Source organism: Prionailurus bengalensis, chromosome B4 (assembly GCF_016509475.1).
Source record: "Prionailurus bengalensis isolate Pbe53 chromosome B4, Fcat_Pben_1.1_paternal_pri, whole genome shotgun sequence".
Classification (NCBI taxonomy): Eukaryota; Metazoa; Chordata; class Mammalia; order Carnivora; family Felidae; genus Prionailurus; species Prionailurus bengalensis.
Genome location: NC_057358.1, coordinates 42422302 through 42430127, shown reverse-complemented (window position 1 = coordinate 42430127; position 7826 = coordinate 42422302). Strand labels below are relative to the sequence as shown.

At 41.7% G+C, this 7826-nt stretch overlaps 1 pseudogene; it reads right to left on the bottom strand.

Annotated features, from left to right (window-relative positions):
- Positions 1–3775: 3775 nt before the first annotated feature.
- On the bottom strand, positions 3776–4758 carry LOC122473571 (annotated as a pseudogene).
- Between the last annotated feature and the right edge of the window lie 3068 nt (positions 4759–7826).

Genomic DNA, 7826 nt, shown 5'->3' with positions numbered 1-7826 from the left:
TAACTTTAACTAGGGAAACCTTCTGCATTGTATGCTTGCGTTATTTAGGCACGTACCTGGTAAAAGTGAAAACAAAACAAGGGTTAGATAAACATAATTCTCAATGTAATGGTTACAATTGGATGGTAGGCCGGGATTGGGAGGAACACTTAGGCACGTGATAGAGTTCCAGGTTTTGTATTGGGCAGTGGTGTTTATATAATAAACATTAAACAGGGGCACCTGGGTGGCTGGGTTGGGTAAGTGTCCAACTCTCGGTTTCTGCTCAGGCCACGATCTCATGGTTCGTGAGTTCAAGCCTCACATTGGGCTCTGTGCTGACAGTGCAAAGATTGCTTGGGATTCTCTCCCCCTCTCCCTGCCCCTCCCCTGCTCTCTCTCTCTCTCTCTCTCAAAATAAATAAATAAACTTAAAAAAATTAAGAAAAAAACACGCAAAAAAACACAACAAAATAAAGCAAGAATATCAAGAAGGTAGTGTATTATGAATCTCCAATTATGATTAAAACATTTTTGTGGACCCAAAGTCCAAATATAAAAATAATTAATGAAAGTCTAGATTAATGAAATTTGGGAGCTCTTGACTGATACCTTTGAATTCAGGATCACTTTGAAGTAGCAGTGGTCTCAGATTCCAGAAGCTCTTGCTGCCATGTCACTGTCACCACAATTGTCTCTCCACCCACAAAAGGCCACACATTGGAATCCTCAATCTACCCCTACCAATCACATCTGGAAACGCATCATTTATGACCTTGATTATCGGCAGAAACATCCGCAGGAAAATCTCTCCTGCTTTATGTTTACTTCCAAGTCTCACACTGTTTCATCTAATTGGTGGTGAAAAATTTTCGTGAAGACAAGTCGGAAGGGAATCTGAATAATGTAGTTCATAGCTTTGGGTAAGTTTACCTGTACTGTAGTGTTTAAGTCTGTTTGGGCCGCTCTACTAAAATGCCAGAGACTGGGTAGCTTATAAACGGTGGAGGTTTATTTCCCACTGTTCTGGAGAATGGGCAGTCCAAGTCAAGGCACCAGCATGATCACATTTTGGTGAGAGCCCTCCTCCTAGTTCATAGCCTGCACCTTATCACTGTCTTCACGTGGTGGGAGACATGTGAAGTCTCTCGAGAGCCTCTTTTATAAAGCATTCATCTCATGCAAAAGGACTCCATTCTCAATACCTAAGCACTTCCCCAAGGTCTCATCTTCTAATACCGTATGTATTTCAACCTATACATTTTGTGGGGACACAAACATTCAGACCGTAGCAGGTAGGTAGGTGTTTCTTAGATGTTTGGTGTAGATTTATCCATAAAGTTCTCCGGGCTTGCTGCCTATTTAAGACTGTTTATTTGGACTACATTTTCCTTTTATTTTCCCCCTACGATTTTTAGGTTTGATCAATTTAATTTCTATTTTCTAGAAAATCATTTATCTCACCTTAATTTTTTTTTTTTTGAGCAGAGAACATGCTTTATTGAGGAATAGATAGGGAATGGCGCTGTCTACCACATGTGGGGAAGGGTTAACTTCGGTGAAGTTCCTTTACCCTTAAGAAAACCCCCAGTGAAGTTGCTTTTAGGCAAACTTTAACAGTGACACTGAAACTGGTTAAATATGCTTAAAATTAGCTCCCCCCAGACTGCAGTGGGTGTGAGTAGTGACAGAGATGACATGAGAAAGGCACAAATGACCAGAGTCAGGAATGTGAGGGTTCCACATGCAGTGGAGTGTTGTAGGACACCAGGTTGGGAAGGGTGTCATGTCATATATCAAAAGCTACCCATCAAAAAGTTGGAAGGGCCCCCATGTTTATAACAGCACTACCAACAATAGCCAAAGTATGGAAAGAGCCCAAATGTCCATCGATGGATGAATGGATAAAGAAGATGTGGTACCTATATACAATGGAGTATTACTCGGCCATCAACAAGAATGAAATCTTGCCATTTGCAACTACGTGGATGGAACTGGAGGGTATTACGCTAAGTGAAATTAGTCAGAGAAAGACAAAAATCATATGGCTTCACTCATATGAGGGCTTCAAGAGACAAAACAGATGAACACAAGGGAAGGGAAACAAAAATAATATAAAAACAGGGAGGGGGACAAAACAAAAGAGACTCATAACTATGGAGAACAAACTGAGGGTTGCTGGAGGGGTTGTGGGAGGGGGCATGGGCTAAATGGGTAAGGGCCATTAAGGAATCTACTGAAATCATTGCTTCACTATACACTAACTAATTTGGATGTAAATTAAAAAAAATTTTTTTTTAACGTTTATTTATTTTTGAGACAGAGAGAGACAGAGCATGAACAGGGGAGGGGCAGAGAGAGAGGGAGACACAGAATCGGAAGCATGCTCCAGGCTCTGAGCCATCAGCCCAGAGCCCGACGCGGGGCTCGAACTCACAGACCGTGAGATCGTGACCTGAGCTGAAGTCGGACGCTTAACCGACTGAGCCACCCAGGCGCCCCTGGGTGTAAATTTTAAAAAATAAAAAAGAAAGTTAAAAAGAAAAGAAAGGAAAATGGAAGCCATCAAAAAAAAAAAAAGTTGTAAGAGTCTGGACAGAAATTAAAGGGAACATCTCTTGCTTTGCTTGAACACCAAAAATAGGAAACCAGGGGATAAGGGGGGAACGGTGGCAAACCCCAAAAAAGGAAATGGAGGAGGAGTTCTTGGAAGGGCATGGGCACTTTAGTTCAAGAAGGAGGGTGAGGCACTGTTAAAGAGAAGCAAACCTTGGCGGGGGTGGCCTGCTGAGTCTCGGGCAGAGATCTGGAAATCATTCGCGGTCATGTCCTACCTACCTCGCCAAGGATGTTCAGACAAAAAATCGGTGCAACTGAGGTGTGCTACATCAGACTGGTACTGGGGAGAAGGTTTCTGCAGTCTAATGCACCTGTTCGCCTGCAGCATGAAGGAGGACTGAACGTTATTTTGGCACCTGCAAATGTAAAAGGGGCCAGGGAGTTAAGAGAGAAGAAAGCAGTTATGACTGGGTACTTTCTGGCGAGGCAGAAAGAAGTATTTGCTGCCTTCTGCCAAGACACTGCCCACAGGTGAACTCGGAGTACCGAATCGCCACCTCTTAATTGCCCTCTCCATCTCGTTCCGATAGATTATGCGCTGTTAGCAAGACTCGTCCTTGGAAGAGTCTTAAGAAAACATTGCTCTCTGGCCAGCTTGATACTGATTATAAGCAAGGCTTTCAATAACAATGGAGGAAAGAAATCAAAGTGAGGTAAAATCCAATGGGAACGGACCCCTCCCAGTGTGCACACACGCACAAGTGTTACCTCTTCCCTGCTGTTCCAAAAAAAAGTAAACACATGTAAGGAGTGATTGGAAAGGTCCTTGTGGCAGCAGCCATTATTTGGAAGTCTGGTGACCAGGCAGGAAGAAGCATTATTTCAAAGTTTAGAAGACGCAACACAAACAAGCTCATGGGGCTACAGGGCAAGAGGGGACCCGGTGACTGGACAGGTACGGTGCCAGACAGAACACCATGGATCAGTGCTGTGAGGTATCTGCCTTCAGGGTTACTAGAGATCCCATCCAGGCAACCTCACTGAGGCCGAAATCACAGTTCCTCAGAACTAACATCTGCAACATACACCAGGGTCGGAGCCGGGACAGTCCTGAGGAGGTTGGTCTTCCCCCCAAATACTGTATTTACCAACCACAAGAGCCCCAGAGATGACAGACGGATCCCTAGGGTAGAGACTCCTGCTGCCGGGGTTCGCAGGCTCAGAGTAACAGGTCACTTTAAGTGGGAGGGGCACATTGTAAAAAGCTTGGGTCCATGGTTTTTTTTTTTTTAGAGGGGATCTTTGACCTCTTTGGCTCTCCACTCATCTATCAGGTCCCGTGTCTTTAAAACTAAGTGTTTTCCTTTCCAATAGTTGAACATCTGAGGCTCTGTAGAGGGCTGACAATGTCCACAGGATTCACAGCTGTCTCCTGGCTAATTTCTTTGGTAGAAATCTCTTTCCCTTGGAGATAACGCAGGTAGCGGAGAAGCACTTCTTTCCAGTAACTGCAGTAGCTTGTGAGCCTCTGACTGGAGAGTGGACGTTCTGAGGAACCAACTTTTTCTTCCGCTTTCGAAAGCAAATAACTGAGATCAATGAGCACCTTGCCAGAGTCCTGTCTCCTGTACTGAGGCATGCTAAGGATACTACATTGCAGTTGAGGAATGAATTCTTTTCCTTGGAAAAATATCCAATCAGGTGACAGCCGGTGTTGTCCACTTCTGTCATAACATGGAACATAAAGGGTTCCACATCATAATGTAATATCTCGTGGTCCAGAAAAAGCTTGGCCAACAGGCGTGGGTTTGGGCAGTGGACTTTGTTTTTCTTGCTGTCTACTTCCAACGTGAAGACTGAGACTTTCTGATATATCTCATCACCGGGTGGCTGTTTCCATACACGTTTTTAGCCGTGTGTTAGCTGAGTATCATTTGGCCTGTCGTGTATTTTAATCAGAATTCACATATGTAGAGATGTCCCAGTCAACGCATATTCTTTGGGATAGGAAGAATGGTACCAGGTAATGAGCTCATAACCACCAAAAGCAATTGTTTTAATCATGTTGCTCTCCTCTGTGCTTTGGTCTTGTGGCCTTAACTTGTCCAAATCCTCTGAAGCCTGGGCTCACGCTCTTCGGGAAAGATCTAAGTCATACTCACTATTCAGGTTTTCCAAGAGAGTTTCTCGAGCGTTCCCATAGGTCTGTCTGTGTTCCATGGCAGTGATTACGATTGTCCTTTCACAGGACAGCTATCTCATATTAATGTTTGTTAGTTAATGTTGGTTTGATTAATTTGCTAGAGCAGCTCACACAACTTGGGCAAACAGTTTATTTACTGATTACTTGTTTGTTACAAAGGATATTAAAGGAGGTGAGCGAACAGCCAGATGAAGCAATGTGTAGAATGATGTCCAGAGGGTCCTGAGCATGAAATGTGAGAGACTCCAGCCTCTTGGCATATGGATGTGCTCTTGTTCACACACACAAAACAAGAATATCAAGGGGAAGCTCTCTAAACCCTGTCCTTTTGAGTTCTTACAGAGGCTTCATTATGTAAGCATGATTGAGTAAATCATTGCCCAATGGTAATTAATTAAACCTCCATCCCCTCTCCCCTCCCTGGAGGTGAAGGGGGGGGACTGAAGTTCCAACCTCCAATCACTGGCAACCAGCCTCTATCCTTAGCTTATCAAGGGGCTTTCCAAAAATCATCTCATTAACATAAATTCAGATGTGGTCAAAAGGGGTTTGTTATGAATAACATAAGTCGCGTAGTTAGAAAGCACTAGCTTTTAGCTATTTCTAAAGTTGAGCTGAAAATACCTTCCTGAGACACTCACACAGTTGAGTTCAAGTTGCTTGCCGAAGAAACATTTCACTACATAAAACTCCCAACTAAATACTCCACTGCACCTTGAGCTGATCTCAGTGTGAGACATTTTTTTCTAGTTTTCGTTATCTTTGCCTCTGACCTGAGTTTGAAAGCAAGTAGATTTGAGTCACGTAATGCCCCTCAATTTGAATTTCTGAAGTTGAATCCTCCGAAAAATGGGGCAGCTAGATCACATCAGTGTCTTCTAATCCAAACTATACTGCAAAGTAATTATCAATGAAAATAGGTCAGAGGAAGTAGGAAGAGACAGCCAAGAAAGAAGCGAACGGAGATCTGGGTACAGGTGCTAACATTTGAACTTGGTGGGCCTTAGACCAGACGGAGGACCACTTCTAGTTCTAGAAGTTGGTGATTTTGTAAATTCTACCTTGAGCTCTTTTAAAACAGTTTTGGTGATTTATATGATCTTGAGATAGGTATTGAAAATAAACTTCTCAGTATCTCAGTGATACAAAAGACAGGTAAAGTTAAAGATTTGTTTGTCTTTAGAGGGGGCAAATGTTGAAATACGCATCTCTACTTTGAGTTTTCTCTTTCCTTTTAGAAATATCTATTACTTCCAAAGTAGTTTTTCAGGGCAATGATGAGTTTGTACCAAAAGCTGAGAAAATTATTCAACATTAGATAACTCATGTTAAAGAAATTCCCCTGAATGCAGTGACTGTTCATTATTAAATTACTGTATTCTTTTATGAAGTTTACATTTTCCTTTATAAAATTTCCTCTTAAGGAAATCAGTGTGGCAAAATTTCCTGTAAGTGCTCATTCCTTGCCTTGCATGATAGAATTCATGCTAAAGGATATCCTCAGCTCAAATATCTCTTTTGAAACTTCCTAAGTAGGACTGGTCATTGTGTTTTTTTATGTGCGTATAATATTCTGTTCCTAATTTTTTTTTATATGGCGTGTGTGCTTGCATTAGGATTATTTGTTTGTCATTTCTACTAGACGACGTGGAAGAACAAAGCCCTATTTACTTTTTCCGTCTTTATTTTGTGTCAGTTTTTTTTTTAACGTTGTAGTTAGTTAACATATAGTGTAATATTGGTTCCAGGAGTAGAATTTAGTGATTCATCATTTACATGTAACACCCAGTGCTCATCACAACAAGTAAAGCTTCTCTTATTGTTCTTTTTTAAAAATAATTTATTTTGAGAGAGAGAGAGAGAGAGAGAGAGAGGCATGCATATGTGAGTGGGGGAGGGGCAGAGAGAGTAGGAGACAGAGAGAATCCCAAGCAGGCTCTACTCTGTCAGCACAGAGCCTGACGCAGGGCTCGATCCCATGATCCTGGGATCATGACCTGAGCCAAGATCAAGAGTCAGCCACTTAACTGACTGAGCCACCCAAGCACCCCAGTGTTCTTAATGCTCTCTAATCACTTGGGGAATTACAAGGATTGGGGGAGCTGTGAGTCAGGAATGAAGGATGTAGACCTTATTTCTTATTATAAATTACTATATCACAGTGCACAAAGGATTCCTGCATCATATATCACACTAATGAAACAAATTACTAATCTTTTGGTACTTATTGGTTGATACATTTATATGTAAATGTTGCACAATAGACATTATGTTATCCTTCTTTGCGATGAAACTGCTACAATGTCAGAAAAAAAATCATCCATCTAAATTGAGCCTGGATGAATTAGACCTCAAGGTGTCTAGAAGAAGAAAGAAAGATTATAAACAGCTAAACAATTGGAGAAAGGACTGGAAAGTTAGTACATTTAGTCCTTTTCGTACATGGTACGTTTCGCCAGGGTTTATGAGCAACCTGAATTAGTTTTTGCTATGCTGCATGCAGATTCCGGCAAGTTTTCCCTTTGAATAGCAATTTTGGGTAAGAATTTTGTAGGATGCTTTAGTAATATTTGGGTATTGGAACTGTATATAGGAAGAGATGCTTGTATATTGAAGTCACGAATTAGTCAATACAAGTTAAAGTTATTATTTTATTTGGCAAATTAAACCTTTTGTCTTTATGGCATCACTTTTTAAAAATGTTTATTTATTTATTTTGAGAGAGGGAGAGGGAGGGGCAGAGGGCCGAGAGAGAGAGAGAAAGAGAGAGAGAGAATCCCAAGCAGGCTCTATGCTGTCAGCGTGGAGCCCAGTGCGGGGCTCGATCCTATGAACTGTGAGATCACGACCTGAGCTGAAATCAAGAGTCAGATGCTCAAATGACTGAGCCACCCAGGTGCTCCTAACTATGCATGTTTATGTGCCAGACATTTTATTTGAGAAATAATTGAAGCCCAGAATTGTCTTTAGCTTAAGATATGTGTAGAAAAAAATAGGCAGCTGGGAGAGATCAGGTCTTGTATATAGTACCCAGAAATAGTACCTACTTATTCATTTTGCTTCTCCTGTTTGTGAAAAACCATTT